The following is a 24,631-nucleotide window of genomic DNA, read 5'->3' as shown; positions in this document are numbered from 1 at the left end:
GGGACGGCGTCTCACTAACTTCCACATAATGCAGCTCTCAGGTCCTCTTCAATAGGCTCCACAAAATTCTTCTGTTACCCTTACGTCACTCCCAGGTGACCTCTCCTCCAACCAATGTGTAGATCTGCTCCTATCACCTGCATCAGCCAAAAGGTCGGATTGTACTGGAAATGTAGAAACTTTCAAAAGATGGATAAATCCAACACTTCAAATAACATTAAAGCAAGTCCTTTATTGAATCCATTTAGGTAAAATAAGAAATATAGCAACTCCTGAATTGGCGTCACGGGCGCAGCACTGACAGGCTTATGCATTTCGGATGGATATCCGTAGTCACAGCCTTCTTTTGAAAGTTATTGCCCTAAAGTTAGCAGCTCTTTTGCCAATAAATTAAACCAAATACCCCCTAACAATAACCCATTGAGCAGCTCTCACCCTATTGGCTGATTTTATTTTTTTAGCCAATAGGAATGCAAGGGTACCCCAATATAAAACGTGTACCTTGCATTCAATATTTAGTATCGCATGAAGAGAACCTCAACATCGGACCGATGGACCTCCGCCTCTGCTCCGCTTACGTGCATCCACCGACCGCTCCGGCCTCCGCCATAAAGATAAAAGATGCCGGACCCTCAATGGATAAATATGGAGCTGCCTGGAAGAAGATAGAGCTGCTGGGAATATGGATGTCCGGACTTCATCAATTGTGAGTACTGTTTTTGGGGTTAGTGTTAGGTTTTTGTTTTTTTGGGGGTGTTTTTTTTTAATATTAGGGATTTTTATATTTTTAATGGGCTGAAAAAGAGCTGAAGGTCCTTTTAAGGGCAATTTCCATACAAATGCCCTTTTCGGGCAATGGATAGATTAGGTTGTTTTTGGTTAGGTTTTTTTTGGGGGTGGGGGGTCGTAACGTTAAAGGGTATTTGGTTTAATTTATTGGCAAAAGAGCTGTTAACTTTAGGGCAATGCCCTACAAAAGGCTATTGGTAGTTTATTAAAGATTAGGGTTTTTTTTATTTTGGAGTGTTTTTTTTTCTCTTTAAAACAGGGGTATTAGAATAGGAATAATTTGTATTATTTTGAATCATTTTGTTTGTTATTTTTTGTAATGGTAGTTTTTATTATTTTTTGTAATTGTAGTTTTTATTTTTTTGTAATGTTAGGTTTTATTATTTTTATTAATGTTAGGTTTTTTGTATTATTTTTTTTTTTTTAAACAAGTAATCCTAGCTTTTTTTGTTTAGCTTAGGTTTTATTTTTATTTCACAGGTAAGTTTGTGTTTATTTTAAATAGGTAGTTAGTAATTGTAACTTTAATAATGAATGGATCTGAAAAACCATTTAACTTAACTAATTTGCAAAAACAAAATTATTTATTAAACTAATGAAAACAAAACTAAACTATCTTTTTTCACTGTGCACATGCCTAAAAAAGACATTCAAGGCCCATATACAGAGATGGCAGAAGCTCTGTTTATTCCAAGAAAAGTGTTTGTGAAAAGAAATCACAATTTAAGGCTGGAGGAAAGGAAATTTAATCTCCTGCAATGGAAATGGAATGGAAAGTTTTTTCACTGTAAGAGCAATAAAATTGTGCAACTCATTATCAAAGCAGGTAGTGAATAACAATACCTTAGATACATTTAAAAATGGTTTGGATGCATTTCTGTCTAGAAACAGAATTCATTGATATGATTGCTCATGTTAAATGGGTCACCTTTTAATGGGATTAAGGTAAGTTCAACTGCAGGTTTTGTATAAGTATATTAAGTATATTAGATTTGTATAGGTTGAACTCGATGGACAGTCTTTTTTTTCAACCTCATCTACTATGTTACTATGTTACTATATATATATATATATATATATATATATATATATATATATATATATATATATATATATATATATATATATATATATATATATATATACTGTATGTGTATATATATATATATATATATATATACCCACACATATACGCAAAAATAAATGCATTCACATATTCACATTTATAGACATATAAACATAAATAAACATACACACACATATACACTTACACATATATACACAAACACATGCACAAACACACACATACATACACAAGAGGGAGTTGTTGCACAGCCTAGCAAATACAGGTAACAAACTGTCATGCTCAGCTGAGTAGGTTCGGGGGTATGGAGCTTATGCAAGGTGGTGAGTGACAGGCTAAGGACAGTCTGGAATACTGAAACGGGCAAGCGGTATATGCTTCTTTATGGAATTAACCCTTTTAGGCATTGCTTGTAAACAGACAAGTAAGTCAGTTTATTGCTCTGGAACTGGAGACTTGGAGGCTGGAAACAATATAAGCAAGTAGGCGTGCCCACACCAGAACTAGATTCTGAGGTAATGACCATGATAGGGCCAGGAACAAGAGTGCCCAGTGTTAGGCCAGAAGTGAAGTGCTAGCTTAAGCCAAAGACAGGAGTTGCCCACTGGAGGCTGAGACAGGAGTTACCACTAGAGGCCAAGACAGGAGGTGCCAACTGGAGGCCGAAACTGGAGCTGTCCACTTGAGCCCAAGACTGGAGATGCCCACTGGAGGCCGAGACAAGAGGAGCTAACTGGAGGCCAAAACTGGAGCTGTCCACTTGAGATCGAGACTAGAGGTGCCCACTTGAGGCTAGTACAGGAGCAAGACACAGATGCTGGAACACTGATAGCAGAGACTCTGCAGAGCTTGGAGACAGTAGCTGGAGAAAGGCACGTGACAAAAACCCTCTCCAGAGCCTGGCACAGGTACAGAATATTAGAACTTGGCAGAGTTGGATGCAGGAGCAGATGACTGTTACTTTGCAGATTTCTTTTGAAGCGCTTGCGTACATGCTGTAGGGCTAGGCAGTGAAACAGGATTCCAGAAAAGCAGGATGATGCCACAGGACACAGAGACATGCTGGTACAGAGAGGATAGCCAGGAGACAAGCAGAGGGTCAGATACCAGAGAGCAATCAGAACAGTCACCAGAATCTGATAGAATAGACAGGGCACAAGGTCAAGTTAGGTAAATTGAAAAGCAGTCAAATCTTACATCAAAACCAAGGGAGATCCAAAAGGGTAGCCAGAGAACAAGCCGGATTCAGGAACCAAACAGGAAATTCAGGCACGGTCAGAGGCTCTAACCTCTAACCTCTGTACACTATTATGGATGTACTTTTTGTACTTTGTACTTTGGAGTCAAAGAGAAAAATAGACTGACTTTAGCCATTAAGTACATTAAGAGACTATTATTTGGTCACATTATCCACCAAGTTATATTGGAAAAGTGGAGGGGTAACAGAGTTATCAGACACAGGCAATATTATTAGTGTGGCAGTCTTGCCGCTGAATACAGCAGTGTCAATTGTCTTATTTTTTATTACAACTCCTTTAATCTTGGAGGTACTATTGCAATCAAAGAAAACACCACTTAACATATCCCAAGAATATTGTGTATAGGGAGATCACCTCTGAGAACTGACATCAGGAGAATCGTCACGTGATCAATCAAGCCCTTCCCGTTGATGTCACACGCCAAACTTGTCAGTATGCAAAGACACAAGACGGCCATGCTCTAACCATAGGGCTTTGAGAAAAGGAGCCCTGAGGGAAAAGTTTTACTTTTATTTGAGTTACTGTCACAATAAATTATATTTTATGGTTTTTTAAAAGAGGGGTATCCTGATACTTAGCATAGGAGTAAAGGGGTAGCACTAGATTTTCTTTCTTTTGTCATTTAAGGTCAGAAGCACTAACAACAGGAACAAGATGAACAACTATGTCAGAGCAGGGATTGGTTTGTGAAGCAGCCTTTTATAGGAGAGCTGATTGCAAAACTACCTGCAGCTGATGAGTCCCAGGTTAACGGCTGTGACACAAACACTATAGAACTAAGAAAAACACCACAGCAAACTGCTTGTTTTCTTTTCAGAGCTTTCTTTTGCACCAGGTGTTTTTCAGTAACCACAAGTTTAGCAACTTCTAGTAGCGATTAGACAAATTGCAGCCTATAAACAAGCTGCTCTGAAATCTGATTCTGAAATGTCAGGGTTTTGCACTCCCTGAAGAGGTACGCTCACGGATGGAGAAATAAATGTGAATAAATGTCCGAACTAACGGCAGCTCTTCTGAGGATTTCAGATGCGAGGAGGAGATCTATAGTAGAGATAAGAAGGTGCCAAACATAGGGTGATATCGTCACTAACCGGCAACACACTGAGGTAGCAGGCAGATGGGATACTTACAAACCAAGCGGCACCACGATGTGCCTAGTAACACAGACCGGGACCTCAAACGTCGCCCGGAAGACCAAACAATTGCGTACAACGAGCCTCCAAAGGTCACGTGAGTCGTCTGGCCAATCACGATCCGTTAGGCACACACACCTTTCTTCCGAGCTTCCGAATGAGCTGAGTAGCAACAGTGTAGACAAAACAGATGTCCCATACACTACGAACGCTGGAAATTGCTGGTTATAATAGGAGGGTAAAAAGGAAACCCACTCCAAAGAGGTACTATAAAAACAATTTATTTAAAATGTCCTTAAAATCAGCAATGCATTTCTCGGCCACACAGGGATTACAGCCTGATGAAATGGCCCTGTGTGGCCGAGAAACGCGTTGCTGATTTTAAGGACATTTTAAATATATTGTTTTTATAGTACCTCTTTGGAGTGGGTTTCCTTTTTACCCTCCTATTCTAACCAGCAATTTCCAGTGTTCGTAGTGTATGGGACATCTGTTTTGTCTACACTGTTGCTACTCAGCTCATTCGGAAGCTCGGAAGGAAGGTGTGTGTGCCTAACGGATCATGATTGGCCAAACGACTCACGTGACTGTTGGAGGCTCGTTGTACGCCACTGTTTGGTCTTCCGGGCGACGTTTGAGGTCCCGGTCTGTGTTACTAGGCACATTGTGGTGCCGATTGGTTTGTAACTATCCCATCTGCCTGCTACCTCAGTGTGTTCCTGGTTAGTGACGATATCACCCTATGTTTGGCGCCTTCTTATCTCTACTATAGATCTCCTCCTTGAAATCTGATTCTGCCTAAACCATTGTGGCTGGGCCCCCTAAAAGGACTGACCCATTAGCAAACCCATGAGACTTCTGTTGTTACATTCCTGGCACAAAAGTATATACATGAAAACATACATGAAATGAGTTTAAATATACATGTAGATTACGAGTTGTGCATTCGTCTTTTAACGCTGAAAAAATGGTAATTTCAGCAATAAAACAGCGACACAGCCATTACAAGTCTTGTCGGTATAGCTTACTGCAAGCCTTTTAGCCTGTAACACAACGTCAGTCCCGCACTCATAAAAATTACGTTTTTTCATGGGACTTCCATAGCGCAGCCTTTATGAGTTTTGCGATGAGGCTAAAAAGCTTGTGTTACACCCTATACTGACACGATCCATTTTGCAATCTAAAAGCAGTAGTTATGAGTATTACGCTAAAAAACTGTTCCATAAAACTCGTAACTAAAGTGTTACAAAGTACGCTAATGCCCATAAACTACCTAGTTATCCTTAAACCGAGGCCCTCCCGCATCGCAAACACTATATTAAATTTATTAACCCCTAATCTGCCACTCCCGACATCACCACCACTAATACAAATTATTTACCCTTATTCTGCTGCTCCCCGACATCGCTGCCACTTAAAGTTATTAACCCCTAAACCGAAAGCCCCCACATTGCAATAAACTAATTTAAACTAGTAACCCCTAAACCTAACCCCCCCTAACTTTATATGAAAATTACATTTTCAATATCTTAAATTAAAACTTACCTGTCAATTTAAAAAACTAAGTTTAAACTAACAATTAAACTACTATAACTATTAAACTAAAATTAAACTAACTACCAATTAAATAAAACTAAAATACACATTTAAAAAAATCCTAACACTACTCTAAAAATTACAAACTATCTAATTACAAAAAATAAAAAAAGACTAAATTACAAAAAATAACAAACACTTAATTACGAAAAATAACAAATGAAATTATAAAAATAAAAAAGAATTAAAAAAGTTCCCCCAAAGTAAAAAAAAACCCTAGCCTACAATAAACTACCAATAGCCCTTAAAAGGGCCTTTTGTAGGAAATTGCCTTAAGTTAAAAAGCTCTTTTACCTGTAAAAAAAATACAAAGACCCACCCAAAAGTAAAATCCACCACCCAGCCAACCCCCCAAAATAAAAAACCTAACTCTAACAAAAACCTAAGCTACCCTCCTAAACCCACAAATTTAAAAAAAACTATCTAAAAAAACCTAAGCTATCCATTGCCCTGAAAAGGGTATTTATATGGGCATTGCCCTTAAAAGGGCATTTAGCTTTTTGCATTGCCCTGAAAAGGGCATTTAGCTCATTTACAAAATGCCCAAGCCCTAAACTAAAAAAACACCCCAAAAAATGAAAAAATCCTAACACTAACCCCAAATATCCACTTATAGTTGCTGAAGTCCCGCTTGAAGGATCTTCATTCTGGCGTCTCCATCTTCATCCAGGTGGCAGGTGGCTCCATCTTCATCCAAGAGGGCATCTTCTATCTTCATCCCAGAGGCGCAGAGCGGGTCCATCCTGAAGACATCCGGCGTGGAGCATCCTCTTCATACGGTCACCGCCGTATCTTCAATGCAAGGTACGCGATTCAAAATGGTGTCCCTTGCATTCCTATTGGCTGATTTGTCCTAAGTTAAACAGCTCGTTTACCTGATAAAAATTACAAAGACCCACTAACAATACAAACCCCCATCCCCCTAAACCGACAAAATTAAAAAAAATATCTAAAAAAAACTAAGCTATCCATTGCCCTGAAAAGGGCATTTATATGGGCATTGCCCTTAAATGGGCATTTAGCTCTTTTGCATTGCCCTGAAAAGGGCATCCAGCTCTTTTACGAAAAGCCCAATCCATCTTCATCCAGGAGGCTCCATCTTCATCTAGGCAGCATCTTCTATCTTCATCCTGGCGGCATCTTCTATCTTAATCCTGGTGGCGCGGAGTGGGTCCATCCTGAAGACATCCGGCTCAGAGCATCCTCTTCATATGGTCGCCGCTGTATACTGAATCTTCAATGCAAGGTACGCAATTCAAAATAGTGTCCCTTGCATTCCTATCGGCTAATTTGATTTTGGAATTTCATATCAGCAAATGCCCTAGGACAATGCCCTACAAAAGGTCATTTTAAGGGCTATTGGTAGTTTATTCTAGATTAGGTTTTTTTATTTTTGGGGTATTTTTTTTAAATAGTTATTAGAATAAGAATAATTTTTATTATTTTTGATAATTCGTTTTTTATTTTGTGTAATGTTTTTATTTTGTTTTAGGGTGGGTTTTTATTTTTAGATTAGGGGTTGGGCATTTCATAAAAGAGCTGAATGGCCTTTAAAGGGCAGGGAAAAGAGCTGAATGCCCTTTTAAGGGCAATGCCCATACAAATGCCCTTTTCAGGGCAATGGGTAGATTAAGTTTTACTTTATTTTTATGTTGTGGGTTTGGGGGAGTGGGGTTTGTATACTGTTAGGGGGTGTTTGTTTTGTAGCAAAAGAGCTCTTAACTTTAGGGCAATGCCCTACAAAAGGCCCTTTAAGGGCCCTTGATAAATTATTATATATTAGGCTTTTTATTTTGGGGTGGGTTTTTTAAACAGGGTATTAGAATAGGTATAATTTTATTCTTTGGATAATTTTGTTTGTTATTTTTTTTTTTTTTTTTTGAAATTTTAGTGTTTTTTTATTTTTTGTAATGTTAGTTTTTGGTGTAAGGCAGCTTAGGTTTTATTTCACAGGTATTTTCACAAGTTTTTATTTATTTTAACTAGGTAGTTAGTACATAGTTAATAACTATTTACTAACTAGTCTACCTAGTTAAAAATAAATACAACTTACCTGTGAAATAAAAATAAAACCTAAGCTAGCTACAATATAACTATTAGTTATATTCTAGCTTGCTTAGGTTTTATTTCACAGGTAAGTATGTATTTTTTTTAAATAAGTATTATTTAGTTAATAATTGTAACTTTAATTTAGCTCTATTTTAATTATGTTAAAGTTAAGAGGTGTTAGGGTTAGGGTTACATTAGGGTTAAAGGGACAGTACACTGTAAAATTGTTTTTCCATAAATGTATTTTAAATGACTTGTTATACCAACTGCAGAGTATAAAATATTTGAGAAATTGCATTTTCGGGTTTATTTGTGTATCTGAAGTAGCTGGTTTTGTGCTTTGAAACCACAGCCTATTACAATGGGCTGAGCTTCAGGTAATATCAGATCTCATTATGTTATCACTTTTATGCACACAGACTTGCTTCCTTATCTTATATTTGTCTGGAACACCAAAGCTCAATACATAGAGAGAACAATGGAAAATTATCATTGTATTACTTAAGTATCATGCCCCCCCCCACTGAGGGTGTAATCTCTTCTGCTGGCTGTGTTTACTTAGGCTTGTCAATAGCGTATACGCCAGTATCAAAACTTTCAGTATAGGTTGGGAAACCACAAGCTAAATCAACTATTTCAAATGCTGAAATTTGAGTAAAGGAGTTACTTGCAACCAATTTAATACACTCTAGCAGGTAAAAAGGATCATTGGGAATAATTTAAAGGGGAGAAAGTTTTTGGGTGAACTGTCCCTTTAAGGTTAGGTTTAGGGTTAGGTTTAGGGGTTAATAGTTTATCTTAGGTTGTTGTGTTGTGGGGGCTAGCAGTTTAGGGGTTAATAGGTTTATTTAGTGGTAGTGATGTGGGAGGGCAGAGGTTTAGGGATTAATAACTTTATTTAGTGGCTGCGATGTCGGGGAGCGGTGGAATAGGGGTTAATAGATTTATTATAGTGTAGGTGATGTTGGGGTGCAGGGGAATAGGGGTTAACAACTTTAGTGTAGTGGCGGCGATATCAGGGGCGGCAGATTAGGGGATAAAAGCTTTATTAAGGTGGCGGCGATATCGGGAGCAGTAGATTAGGGGTGTTTAGAAGTGGGGTTTATGTTAGGGTGTTAGGTTTAAACTTATCTTTTTTTCCCCCATAGACATCAATGGGACTGCATTACGGAGCTCTTCGTTCCGCGATCGCAGGTTTTTTCTGACACCTTCTCCCCATTGATGTCTATGAAGAAAGTGTGCACAAGCATGTCAAAACAGCGCTTGTATTTTGTGCGGTATGGAGCTCAACGCAACCATATCGTACACACAAGCCGACTGTTTCAAATCTTGTAATGGCTGTGCTATAGAGGGTTAAATAACACAACTTTTATTTCGTTCGATAAATTCCCTATAGCGTGCATAACTGGTAATCTACCCGATAGTCATTGACAAGGTTAGAAATAATGAATTTAAAGGGAAATAATAATTGTGTCCTTCAAACGTTGCTTTTGTCAAGGAATCATTCATGTGCAGCAATTACAGCCTTGCAGACCTTTTGCATTCTAGTTGTCAATTTTTGGGGGTAATCTGAAGAGATTTTACCCCATACTTCCTGAAGCACCTCCCAAAAGTTTGATTGGCTTTATGAGCACTTCTAACCTACCGTATGGTCAAGCTGCTCCCACATCAGCTCACTAGGGTTGAGATCTGGTGACTGTGCTGGCCACTCCATTATAGACAGAATACCAGGGTTGACTCTTGTACTATTTAATGAAGCTGAGAGTTGAGGACAAGTGAGACTTCTGTTTCTCAAACTAGACACTCTAATGTATTTAAGTAATAATTAATGCCCTTAAGAAAAGGGAAGCCGGAGCATTCTAAAGATAGACCGTATAGAATGCTGTGTGTATATACAATGCTAACCGGCACTCTATGCTAATCAAATTTCATTTAAACAGTGTTAGCATAAGGATCCATAGTAGAAACTCACTCCTGTTCTTGAAGCAATCCTGGTGATCAGAATAATATAGAGTGTAACATTACACTTTAAAAACAGTCAGGAGAGATCAAGCTTAAACTTGAAAAGCCATGAGGGACCGCAACAAAAGTGCTCCTACCATATACACGGAATAAAGCACCAGGCATCCGGTCTCCTAATCATACTCCCAAACATAGCCACACACAAATAAATAAATATAAGCTGGTAGAGTAGCGATCAGTCACCTTCAAATACAGTGTACATTTTAACACACCCCAGTTTGTAAAAACTTGACTCTGGATAATCAGGCAGTGATGATCAAAGCAGAATAACTCTTACCAGCAATATAGACGTTTGGGTTCAGGCAGGGAGCATACGAATGAGACCTAAGATCCACCTGTCTATGCTTGTAACGCTCATGTGCTTGTTGATTCACTACAGATTTTCTTCAGTGCTGGAGCCTGAAACACAGCAATCAAAATCTGAGGCTTCAGCTGCATATCATGTGGTAACATCCAAACAGCTTGTCAAAAAGGACACAGTACTCTGTGTGGGAATAAAGAAAAAAGAAGTCCAGACCATCCATCCGAGTAAAAACAGGAGAGTGAAGGAAAAAAGCCTGACCGGTTTCGATCTTCTGACCGGTTGATAACACAAACCTGATGCTAAAGTTTAAAAAGATAATCAAACTCATTCATTGGGTAAAAACACACAGTTCTCTCTCAGATTTAACTCTTAGTGGTCACAAAGATATTACTGGTTAAATGGCAAACAGGTACATTCTGAGTGCAAGCAATAAATACTCATGAATGACATCCTAAGGGCATGTAATGAAAATACAAATATATATATATATATATATATATATATATATATATATATATATATATATACAAATTATTGGGGAGTAGGATAATATAGTTTGTGAAAAATACACGTGGGTGCAGACCCTGATGCACACATAAATTCACTATTTCAATAGAGAGAAACACGAAGAGGACACAGTAGTGTCCTCTCCAAAGAAAGACAGGGATTTCAGCACTCCAAAAATTTAACTCTTTAATAAGAGATATCCATAAGGTATCCAAATTATATATGTAAAAATTGGTGCTCCCCACCCCAGCGCAACCTGATCAGCGGCCGGGCCCCCTAAATCAAACCACACATAGATAGTTAATAAATGGATTTTATTACAAGTGCAAATAAAAATCAAGTGTTTCAAAATGTAAAAAACACATAGAAAAAGCTGGCCAGCTCACATTGGTTGCTAACGATGCAATAATAATAACCTTAAATATAGTTATAGCAAAGTTATTTGGCAACACCCCAAGCCAGTGGGTAGCCCTGTGAATACACAGGAATCTGCTACCATGGATATAGGAGGGGATCCATGCAAAATAACTAAGAGAACAGCAACAAGTATTGGCAACACCTCTCTCAGAGGATAACCCAAACTGATTGGAAATATGTTATCATGAGGTACGTACCTGAGGATCTATGCCTAATACTCTGAGAGAGTACTATTCCCAATAATTAATGATATCAAATTCAAAATTGAAGTCTTTAGGAACTAATGTATCCAATTTAAAAATCCAATATATCTCTTGGCGACACAAAATCTTATGTTCATCACCCCCTCTAGGGGGATGGCATATCTGTTCAATTGCCTGCCACCTAAAATGATCAAATTTTTTATTATAAACTTCAATGAGTGTCTCAACAGAGCTGAGCACGTAATGCCTCCAGAGATGTATGACAAATGTTCCCTGATTCTAGTACCAACATACTGGTGGCAACATAGAGTGCATTTGATGACATAGATCACATAGGTAGTTTTACAGTTAATGCAGCCACTCGTTTCAAACATCTCACCAGTTATGGCTGACTTAAAGGCACTCGTCACAGAGATATGGTCTAGAGCAATTTACCCATTCTTCTAGGTGATAAACGGATGAAGTCTACAGTAAACGGCTTGTCCATTAATCCTTTGTCAAGACCATCTTCATAATGTTAACTGTTTTTTAGTCTGAGGTCTAGTCTAGATATAATTAAACTTTCATGATTCAGATATGGTGTGCAATTTTAAACAACTTTCCATGGGTCTGGGATTCAGGGCCAGTTATTGGTCGAGTGTCATAGCCTTGGTTTGAATCCTGAGATTTTTTATTCCCACAGCGCTTCATTCATAGATTTCTGAAGGAGCATGCCTTCTGTGTGAAGCTGGGATTGTGGGTATACAGTGTAAGAGAGCGGTCTGGTAATATTATTGCCCCTTTATTGACCCTTTCAGACAGCTCAGAATACAGTGCAATCCTTGTGGAAATCCGGATCGTTTGGTGTACAAGCAGTGGTGAGCCTGTGTGAGGATTATACATATACTGTATATGCATCTGTGCACTTTTCACTTTACTATCATGATATGCTGATGTCTGGACTGCCACTCAATACATGGGGCGGGAGAGGTAATTACCCCAGTTCCCCTATGTTTATATAACTGACATAATTTGGTATATCAGTATTCTTTCTTATTTTCCTAACTTTCCAATTTACTTTTATCATCAAAATTACTTTGTTCTCTTGGTATTCCTAGGTAGGCTCATATGCTAATTTCTAAGCCTTTGAAGTCACTCTCTTATCTCAGTGCATTTTGACAGTTTTTCTCAGCTAGACAGCTAGTTCATGTGTGTGATGATAGATAACATTAAACTCACATTCATGTAATTATTTATGAGTCAGCACTGACTGGGTAAGATGCAAGTCTGTCAAAAGAATTGAAATAAGGGGGCAGTCTGCAGAAGCTTAGATACAAGCTATGCACAGAGGTAAAACTTATATTAATATAACCGTGTTAGTTATGCAAAGCTGGGAAATGGATAAAAGAGGGCTTATCTATCTTTCTAAACCATAACAATTCTGGAGTAGACTGTACCTTTAACAATACATGCTAAAGCACAGCACTGGTAATACAGAGAATTATATTGCAGTCAGGGAGAGTGTAAGTTGCTAATAAACCTGTTCTTAAAGGGAAAAAAACTTGAAAGCAAATGAGAAATCTTGAAATCTAAAGCTCTCTGCTCAGACGAGATGAATTAAAATGATCTGTCAGTGCTTCAAATTCTATGTTGAAATGATCTAAAGATACATTTTACACTTTAAAAAATATTTATTTTTCATTGAGGTTTCAAAGTAAATTATTATAAAGTTAAACAATATAGAATGAATACAAGAATTTATATTACAATCAAAACATCTTAGAACCCAGTATAACATACATAACAATTATCAAGTACACATTTCACTCCAGAAACCTTTCAGGTGCAAATCAAGAAAATAACATGGTACAGTAGTGGCCTAAAACAAAGATATGTGCCACTAAAGGAAAACCAGTTTACAATAAATATATGAGCTTACCCAAAGATTGTGTGACATCTTAAAACAATTATCAGGTGTATAAGTATGAAAATACATATTAAAATACACCAATAATAATAAACCATCTCATTACAATATAAGTGGATACATATGAACAAACTCCTTCTAATTTATATTATAACTAATAGATGAGAATTAAATAAGATGGGATATTAAGTGCATCTTTAGATATCATATAGCAAAATAAGCAGCAAGGAAGGCCTCTGTGTCAAATTCAAGGGAGGAGGAGAAGGGGAAAAGAGAGAAAAAAAGGGGGAAATGTTATTGCTGTAAGAGAATGGCATCTATTTATCAAAGCGTCGACTTTATTGCATTCGACGGCACCAATACACTCGCCTAACATCGCCTAACATCGCTGCCACGGACCTGAATACATTCTCCATAATTATCAAAAAAGCTGTCAAAAAGCCGCGCACCAAGTACGGTGCGATCAGCAGGGGACTGTTGTTAACTAACAGTCATCGATCTTGCTGCTTTTCGGCTTTTTTACAGCTTTCTTGGTACCCTGTCACTAAACACCCACACTATACTATACCGTTTACCCCCTATACCGCCGCTCCCGGAGCCCACCGCAACTAAATAAAGTGTTTAACCCATAAACCGCCACTCCCGGACCCCGCCGCAACTAAATACAATTATTAACCCCTAAACCGCCGCTCCCGGAGTACACCACCACCTACATTATACTTATTAACCCCTAATCTGCCCCCCTACACCGCCGCCACCTACCTACATTTATTAACCCCTAATCTGCCACCCCCAACGTCGCCGAGACTGTATTAAATTTATTAATCACTAAACCTAAGTCTAACCCTAACACCCCCTAACTTAAATATAAAATAAATATATCTAAATAAATATTACTATCATTAACTAAATAAATCCTATTTAAAACTAAATACTTACCTGTAAAATAAACCCTAAGCTAGCTACAATATAACTAATAGTTACATTGTAGCTAGCTTTGGGTTTATTTTTATTTTACAGGCAACTTTGTATTTATTTTAACTAGGTACAATAGTTATTAAATAGTTATTAACTATTTAATAACTTCCTAGTTAAAATAAAGACAAATATACCTGTAAAATAAAACCTAACCTAAATTACAATAACACCTAACCCTACACTATAATTAAATTAATTAACTAAACTAAATACAATTGAATACAATTAAAAAAAATAATCTAAAGTACAAAAAATTCAAACACTAAATTACAGAAACTAATAAAATAATTACAAGTTTTTTAAACTAGTTACATCTAATATAATCCCCCTAAAAAATAAAAAAGCCCCCCAAAATAAAAAAAGCCCTACCCTACACTAAATTACAAATAGCTCTTTAAAGGGCCTTTTGCTGGGCATTGCCCCAAAGTAATCAGCTCTAAAACCCACCCAATCCAGCCTTAAAAAACCTAACGCTAACCCCTTGAAGATCACCCTACCTTGAGAAGTCTTCACCCAACAGGGCCGAAGTCCTCCACAAAGCCAGCAGAAGTGGTCCTCCAGACGGGCAGAAGTGCTCCTCCAGATGGGCAGAAGTCTTCATCCAGACGGCAGGTTCAATCCAATTGGCTGATCCAATCAGCCAATAGGATTGAGCTCGCATTCTATTGGCTGATAGGAACAGCCAATAGAATGCAAGCTCAATCCTATTGGCTGATTTTTTAAGAGGGATTGGGTGGGTTTTAGAGTAGGATTGGTTGTGTGGGTGGTGGTTTTTAATGTTTGGGGTGGATGTAATTTTTTTTTACAGGTAAAAGAGCTGATTACTTTGGGGCAATGCCCCGCAAAAGGCCCTTTTAAGGGCTATTTGTAATTTAGTATAGGGTAGGGCTTTTTTATTTTGGGGGGCTTTTTTATTTTGTTAGGGGGATTAGATTAGGTGTAATTAGTTTAAAAATCTTGTAATTATTTTCTAATTTTCTGTAATTTAGTGGTTTTTTTTTGTACTTTAAATTATTTTTTTTAATTGTATTTAATTGTATTTAGTTTAGGGAATTTATTTAATTATAGTGTAGTGTTAGGTGTAATTGTAACTTAGGTTAGGTTTTATTTTACAGGTATATTTGTCTTTATTTTAACTAGGAAGTTATTAAATAGTTAATAACTATTTAATAACTATTGTACCTAGTTAAAATAAATACAAAGTTGCCTGTAAAATAAATATAAATCCTAAGATAGCTACAATGTAACTATTAGTTATATTGTAGCTAGCTTAGGGTTTATTTTATTGGTAAGTTTTTAGTTTTAAATAGGAATTATTTAGTTAATGTTAGCAATATTTATTTAGATATATTTAAATTATATTTAAATTAGGGGGTGTAATGCGTTAGACTTAGTTTTAGGGGTTAAAACATTTAATATAGTGGTGGCGGTGTAGGGGGGCAGATTAGGTGTTAATAAATGTAGGTAGGTGGCGGCGGTGTAAGGGGGCAGATTAGGGGTTAATAAATATAATGTAGGTGGTGGCGGTGTCGGGGCGGCAGATTAGGGGTTAATAGCTATAAAGTAGGTGGTGGCGGTGTAGGGGGGTCAGATTAGGGGTTAATAAGTATAAAGTAGGTGGCGGCGGTGTAGGGGGGGCAGATTAGGGGTTAATAAGTATAAAGTAGGTGGCGGCGGTGTGGGGGGGCAGATTAGGGGTTAATAAGTATAAATTAGGTGGCAGCGGTGTAGGAGGGGGCAGATTAGGGGTTAATAAGTATTATGTAAGTGGCAGCGGTTTAGGGGGGCAGATTAGGGGTGTTTAGACTTGGGGTACATGTTAGGGTGTTAGGTGTACACATTCCCATAGGAATCAATGGGATATCGGGCAGCAGCGAACATAAGCTCTCGCTGCTTTCCGACTCCCATTGAGTCCTATAGCATCCATCGCCTCCAGGGCCGCGGATTGAAAACCAGGTACGCTGGGCCGGAATAGTGCAGAGCGTACCTGGCAGATATTTGATAACTTCCAAAAGTAGTCAGATTGTGCCAAACTTGCGTTTGGAACATCTGTAGTGACGTAAGCATCGATCTGTGTCGGACTGAGTCCGGTGGATCGTATGTTACATCACCAAATTCTACTTTTGCCAGTTTGTAGGGTTTGATAACTAAGGCGAATCACGGTCGCCACAAATACGCTGCAGAATTCCAGCGTATTTGCGGTTGACGGCTTGATAAATACAAGCCAATATCTCAAATTTTTGTCATCCCAGGCAATCCATATCATACTCTGTATTGCCACTCGGCCATCTGTTGTCAAAGAATATTCTTTCATCCTGATATATCGGACAATGTCCAAGACTCCGATCCAGGTGGGCCCCTTTTGCCTCAACCATCTATGTGCTATAGCCAGCTTAGCCGCTAATAATATATACACAGTATTTATCTTACTTTGAGAGCCACCTCATACCAAAATGAAAAAGCACCTCTGGAGCTGATAAGGTTTAGAACAAACCCAATTCTCGTAGCACTCCCTTAACGGAAGCCCAATAATCTTGAAGTCTAGGGAAACTCCACCGAATGTGGAGGTGAGAGACGATTTTGAAACAACCCTTCCAACATGGGTTGGTATTAGGCAGGAAGATATTATGGAGTTTAGTTGGAACCATATGCTATTTGATAAGAGGCTTCAGGTACTGTTTGTACAATGTTATACAATGAATAACTGACCACCTAGTATAGGATGTATCAAAACCCTACACTCTCTCTGAACATTCCCTGTCCAACTCAGTCTCAGATTCATCTGCTGTGACTTAATAAGGACAAATAAGAAGTATGTGGTAATGAAAGGAGAGAGCCTTATATAGTTGATAACCGGCTAACCACTTTTATTCCAACAAAGTTATGGGTCTGAGATCCTACATTGGAAACCACCAAGATTTTGGTAATGCCAGTAACCTTATGTATTCAAAGTGCATCTGCCTAGGAAGGTAATGTCTCTCTAATAGCTGTGGTAGTGTTTATAATGTCCCCCCATGAAAAAGATCTTATATATTAGTAAAGTCATTAGCTTCCCACCACTTTGAGTGCGAGTCTAGCAGAAGGGCTTGTATAAAATAAGCAGGAGAGGGATGTAACACAGTAAAATTTTCATGCCTATTAGACTTTCAGCACCTTAAGCAGGACTTGAAAATTTTGTTAGTTACACTTAGCACTGTAGTGTGACCAGGAATCCAGATCAGATCTTCTAGCTCTGTCTCTATCTGGAATGTTCCTTAAACACCCACGCAGCCACATGGGAAAGCATAGATGCATTATAGTAAGTGTGAACAAACTTCAGTGGTGTTTAAAGATGTCTCAAGGTGACCCTAGAGGTTTTTCATGACCAAATATACAATATGAGAATAGCTTTAACTGATTAAGATAGCATACCAGTATTGCAATTGGTAGGCAAGGAAATAAGTAAGTGAGTTTAGAAAACAACATTATTTTTGCAGTCATCACCCTACCATACCATGAGGACTTAATATCTCTCAAGAGGGGATCAAAGTTAGCAGAACAAGCAACTCTAAAGCCATGGCATAAGAATACTCATAGATGTTTTACCATTGTGGTAGACCAGGCAAAGGCAGGAAGCTTATGAAGCTCATCTATTTCTTCAGTCAAGCACACTATGGTGTAAGGGGGATATTTATCAAAGCGTCAATCTCAGTGCATGCGCCTGCATCAATGCGCTTACCAGACATCGCTGATGCGTATCCACATTCGATACCCTTATTTATAAAAAAAAAAAATGCGTGTCAAGTACGGCACGATGAGCATCGGACTGTTGTTAACTAACAGTCATCAATGTCGCGGTTAATTGGGTTTTTACCCAACTTTATTTATAGCATTTAATTACTGTCCATGAACAAACACATTTCTCTAAAGCTAATCTTTTATTTTTCATCTGTTAATGTCCAAGAAATAGCTAAATTTATACGTCAACAAACAATATCTCATAGAAAGTTATTTTTATATTTATTTGTTATACAAAAATAAAACTATTATATGATACTTTTTATAATGTGTATTTGTATTTCTAGAAGTCATGATATGTTTTTATCTCATGTTTTTTTTATAAATGATTATTAATGCTAGAATGTGTACATATATCTTTGCACATACGTGTGTATATATATATATATATATATATATATATATATATATATATATATATATAGCAAAGAAAACAAAGTTGTTGCAGACAGCGGTTATAAGTTAAAAGTAACAGTCTTTATTTAAACATGGTTTAAAAATAGAAACACTCCAGAGGTTACACAGGTACAACACAGCAATGGATCCGCTAACATGTTTCGGCCTCAGGCCGTAATCATAGCTAAAGGACAAAGCATCTGAACCATTTTAAAAAGGCACCAGGATAACCCTGATTGGGTAAAATCAGGCTACTGAGGTGAAGGTCCGTATTCACAATCATCTCTCTACCATACAAGCTGGTGTAGCCTCTACACCTTTGGTGCAACACTTTGCTAGATATCATCAGAAAAGTGTTGCTTCGCTAAGGTGGCAAGCTATAGAGAGAGTGCTCTGCCCTCCTAGAGGGGGTGATAGGGACAAGCTGCTGCAGAAGAGAGAATTATTCTGGATTTTTAAATTGCAGACCCGTGTACCTACCGGTTTGAATTCGGAATATGATTTGATAAATTACTGGCAATAAATTATTGTTGTCTTTTCCCACCACTTATATCTTTTTCTCCATCTAAAATGCAGCAGCTTGTCCCAATCGTGCACCCTTCTGCTGCTGTTTTTCAGTTTTTCAGTTAGTCCAACTCTTCGCTTAGACTTGTATTTATTTAACTACATACATCCATTTGTTTGTGCATACATATTATTTTTTACACTTGTGTATAATCCATTTTCTATTGGAGCATTATGATTATACAATTCCCTATTTGGTATATTAATGGTATTTTTTACATTTGTACCATTCTTCATTCTTCTTTTAATTATTATTATTACTTCAGTTTTTTCTTCCTTTTTTTTCTCTTCTTTTTTTTCTTCTTCTTTTTCTTTTTCTTTTTATATAGCTCATGGTGTTGTCAATAATGGCACTTTGCCTAAACTTTGGAACTCTTGCTGGTAACATTAAGTTAGCATATTATGTTTTGTCCTATTACACACATGCATCTAGCTCCCACTTAAATAAAAATAAAAGGGTGTGAACTTGTTAGACTAGACATGTTCAAATATGTTAATAAATAAATTAATTTAAAATAAGTATACAGTGACAGTATGCGCTACATTACGATGTTACTTTACCTTTGATAACTGTCTAAATGTTTAACATTGCAATTACTTTTTAGTGCCAGTTTCTTTAAAGGTTTTTTCAAACATCTCTTCAATACTACTATATTATAATATTATTATAATATTTTACAATAATCCTTTAATACATTTGACTGTATAAATGGCATTTGTGCAACCTTTTCCCTTTCAGACCGCAAGGTAAAATTAAACCATTATGTGTACTCATAGAGTTAATGTTAACACACAGCTTGCCTTTGATTTTACCCAATCAGGGTTATCCTGGTGCCTTTTTAAAATGGTTCAGATGCTTTGTCCTTTAGCTATGATTACGGCCTGAGGCCGAAACATGTTAGCGGATCCATTGCTGTGTTGTACCTGTGTAACCTCTGGAGTGTTTCTATTTTTAAACCATGTTTTTTTTTTTTTTTTTTATAAAATTTTTTATTGAGACAACGTAATGAACAACAATATTGCCTGCGAATACAAAATTAAAGGAACATAGACATGTCATTGAGATATACATTTGGGTTTTAAAGATTAAACACTTTTAAGCTAAGATATGCAATGATAGGTGACAATAAGAGTGAGAGCAGGTCTATGCATTAGATGGGTCTCTTTTCTGATAATAACATGTGTATATGTGGAGTTTTTCACTTACTAAGGTATATTTTCCAGGGGAAGGGAGACAGCGGGCCAGAGCCGCTTTGTTTAAAAGGGAGGAGAAGGGTATGGATAGGCAGGGAGAGCGGAGATATATTAGAAACTGTAAGTTGAGTAAATGTAAATGGAGGAGTAAAGGTATAAGGTTGAGGGAGGGGGGCGGGATGGGGGGGGCGGAGCCTTGAGTATATGTTCAGTGGGGGATTAGTGTAAAGATAGGTGAAGGGGCCAGCTTGATGCAGGGGGGGGTGGGATGAGGGTATGTAATAGAGCTAGTAATAGGGACGGGAGGCAGATGGGGGAAGATGAAAAGAAGAGATGTAATCCTGTAAAGGAGGATAAGGATAGTGACGGTGTGTGAGTAGGGTATAGGAGAGAGGCGTGGAAAGCCAGAGAGGCGGCAGGGGGAGAGCCCCCCGGTTTTGAATGGATAAGTGGGTGGAGTGGTTCAGCAGAGAATAGTAGTGTGTATAGTGTTGATGGCTGGATGAGTAAATATTTATATAGGGACTAACATTTAATGAAGGTATCAGGAAAGGTGTGTACGTAGAGAAAGAAGTTTAAAGGGTGATATTGGTAGCACGTAACAAGGAGTAAATATAGTCTCGTTGACCTTGAGATCTAATCTAGAGCATAAGCTCAAACTAAACTTCTTAAGTGTTATGAGTGTATTGGTGAAGAAGGCCAATAAAGAGAGGATAACGTTAAGAGAGAAACTGACTAGGACCTCTGTGCAGAATAGTTGTGGTTAAGAGAAAGAGGGTATAATGAGGTACATAACAGTAAGGAAATAATGGCTGTATCAGGCCTGTATACATCAATCTCAGAATTTCCTTTAGCACAAACATTGATTGAATGCAGTGTCTTAACGATGAAAACCAATAGAGTAAATAACATTTAGGACATTCAACAAAACAGTATTAAACTCGTAATCTATGAGTTTGTCACAATAAACTTTTATCTTAGCAATGTAGGTAAGAAGCCAGGAGCCAAAGATAGAGTAAGGTGTGTACCCGTGTGTGGGCTCCAGGCTTACTTACCCGCTGGATGTCCATATCGAAGGTCTGACAAAGAAAATCCAGAATGAGGGAGTGAGAGAAGAGTAAGATGTGTACCCGTGTGTACACTCCCCCATCCAGATAGGAGAATATTAGTCTACCTGAACATCTAATCTAGCACATAAGCTCTAAGAAAACTTCTCAAGTAATATGGGTATGTTGGTAAAAACAAGCAGAGTAAATAACATTTAGGATATTCAACAAAACAGGATTAAACTCGTGATCTATAAGTTTGTCACAATAAACCTTTATCTTAGCAATGTAGGTAAGTAAGAAGCCGTGAGCCAAAAACAGGGTAAGGTGTGTACCCGTATGTGGGCTCTAGGCTTACCTGTCCGTTGGATGTCCATAGCATAGGACCTACTGTAGAGATCGAGGATGGGGGAGTGAAAGAAGAGTAAGATGTGTACCCGTATGTGCACTCCCCCATTCGGGGCATCCCCCGAAGAGCAATCTAGAAAGGTTTCTAAAAGAAATGTTCTCTCAAAGTACTAGGGAGAGGGCCATAAGTGTGACGGGTAACTCTGAGGAGAACATCAGGAAAGATCTGAGACTTGAGGCGGTGGAGTAGAGGTCCTGGAGTGCCACTCTTCGGCTGAGGGGTTCAGATCATCTGTTTTTCCCTTTTTCCTGGGAGGAAGACCAGGGGGGCGAGTGAGTTCCCAAGTAGTGAGGAGTTTCATACCTTGTTCTATAGAGGAGATTGTATGGGAGGAGTCTTTATACTGTACATGCAGCTTAACAGGAAATCCCCATCTGTATTTGATTTTGTTTTGTCTGAGGGCAAGGGTGAACTGTTGGAAAGTCCTCCTCTTGTTCAGTGTGTATAGAGATAAGTCGGGAAAAATCTGTAACTTGTTATAAGGTTCTTTGAGGGGTTTGTTGGTGAAGGAGGATCTCATGATCCTTTCCTTAGTGGTATAATAATGTAGACGTACAATGACGTCTCTGGGGGTGTCGAATACAGAGTTGCGGGGGCGTGTGGACCTGTGAGCTCTGTCCATCAAGAGATCTTGATCTGTGGAGGAATCCAGGACAACCTTGAAGAGTGCGACCAGATATTTTTGGAGGTCTGATGCAGGTACATCTTCTGGGATGCCGCGGATCCTGAGATTGTTGCGACGGGATCTATCTTCGTTATCCGCTAGTTTGGATTCAAGGTCTGACATTTGCTCTGCCAATGATTGAGAGTAAGCCAGAAGGTTGGCATGGTCAGTTGCGAGATCCTCATGTTTTCTCTCAAGGATTTCAGTTCTCTCTCCCAAGGAAGAAATCTCTCTTTTCAGTTCGCCCACTGATTGGCGGAGTTCTTGCCTTAGGGATGAGTAGTGAGTGTCCATCTTATCAGTCAAGATTCTAATAGATTCTAAAAAGGTTGACTGAGATAGTGTTTTTTTAATCTTTGCGAGGTATCTCAGATCGAGGATTGTCCGCCACTAGAGCTGTTGAATCTCTGGAGTCTTCCCCCGAAAGATCAGGGTCTGAGAGGTTTTTACTGTGGAAGTGGTCAGTAAGAGTCCTCTTGGGATTTTCCTGATGCTTTGGTTTTCTTTTTATAGACTGCGCCATATTATAGGAGAGTGATGCTCAGATTACCCAGAGATTAGTGTTTAATGATGTGGGCTTGAGGTCGCTGAACCAGTGATAGATGAAATTCGGGGAGAGGCCACCCCCGCCGCCCCAAGCCAGGTGCCTTAGCCCATCATTCTCTTATGTAAAAGTATAGATAAGAAAGTTCCATAATCCACTTCAAAGCTGCAGTATAGATGTGTAACTCCCCCTCTCCTGGGAATTTACCACCTCTGGGTGAGACCGGTAAAAGGAGTGAGGATATGACCCGCGCCCCAGGTGTGGACGCGGGAAAGGGGGGAGAGGGGGACGTCTAGGAGGGCAAAAGGTGCAGCTTTTGCGTTGCTTATGTAGGGTTTCAGCAAAGACACTTTCTTGAAATAAAAATACCTTGTAAAGATATTAAGTGACTTGTGTGTTATACAGTCTCTGCAGATCAAGGTGGGTGCAGAAATGAGCAGGGGGTTTCAGAGGTTCTAAAGGGGGCTGTGACTGCAGCTGTCGCTCCTAGGTATTAGGGTTGTAGTCCGCCAGATCAACAAACCGTGTTAGGAGGGGGGATTACAGCTTCCAGGGAGAAGTATAAACCGCTAGATGCTACTGCAGCGTTGTGTAGTCCCCAGATGAAGTGAGCTAGGGCATAAAAAACACCACTACTCTACAGGAAAAAGGGGCTGAGCATAACATACAGAGAAAGTTATATATACAGTTCTGTCCCCTAGGTCAGTAAGTTAAAACAGTGTACTCACTTCTGCTGGGCCGGAGTCAGGGATTCCTTAGAAGCTGCAGTGCAGGCATGGCGCATGCAGGCCCATGTGGGGAGTCATCCTCGGTGCAGATCTCAAATGTGCCTGATCGCTTCTCAATCCAACTCTTGGGCTTCGGGTCAGGCTGCAAGAAGGGAGGCCGCAAGACTCACTGCCCGCTGCGAGACATACAGGGCTAGAAGAGGTAGTTGTGCGTGTTAGCACAAATATTCCAGAGGCTCCTTATGACAGCTTGTATGCACGGAGGTCTGAGGAAGATGGCCGCCGTTCGCGGGCTTTTACGGCGCTCTGTCTTTGCTAATCCGTGGTGATAGAGCAGCGTTAGAAGGGCCTAAGGGGTGACCGGACTGTCATCTGATGCCAGTGAGAGAGTGGGATAGGTGATAACAGACCTAGGCTGATTCCGGTCTTGCGGTATTGTCAGGCAATTAGCTTCGGTGCTATCTAGTGCAGACAAGGTCCCGGTCTTAGAGATATGCCATAAAATAGGGTATAGGGGCAGTAGAGGGTATGATGTGCCAATTGGATAAAGTTTGAGGGGATATTTGTTTGTTAAATCTATGTTTTGGGCAAGGGTAGCAGGGGAGCTCTAGCTCTATGCGTCCTCACTGCTCCGTAGTTGGCTCCGCCCCGTTAAACCATGTTTAAATAAAGACTGTTACTTTTAACTTATAACCGCTGTCTGCAACAACTTTGTTTTCTTTGCTGCCTATTTTCTGGGCTGCAGAAGCGGTTTTCAGGACATCGACTCCAAAGTTCTCCAAAGGGATTCCTTACAAGTGTTTTTTCTGCTACCGGATTGGTTCTTGGATACCTAGTGTCATCGGACACACCCACCTCCCGCATAGTGGGACGCCTCGCTGGGACACTACTGCAGCTATCGAGTGAGCTCCGTGATAGAGCTCTTTGAATCTTACACTGAGCCCTAAGAGGAGATGAAGATCGATGCACCCCGGGTGGTGAGTTTAAGGCGTTAATGCCTTATGGGAGCATGGCTTCCGTTGTGTCTCATTCTCCATAAGTTTGGTGCTCAATTGTATTTTA

Source organism: Bombina bombina, chromosome 1 (genome assembly GCF_027579735.1).
Source record: "Bombina bombina isolate aBomBom1 chromosome 1, aBomBom1.pri, whole genome shotgun sequence".
In the NCBI taxonomy this organism is placed as follows: domain Eukaryota; kingdom Metazoa; phylum Chordata; class Amphibia; order Anura; family Bombinatoridae; genus Bombina; species Bombina bombina.
This window is presented reverse-complemented; position numbering follows the sequence as displayed.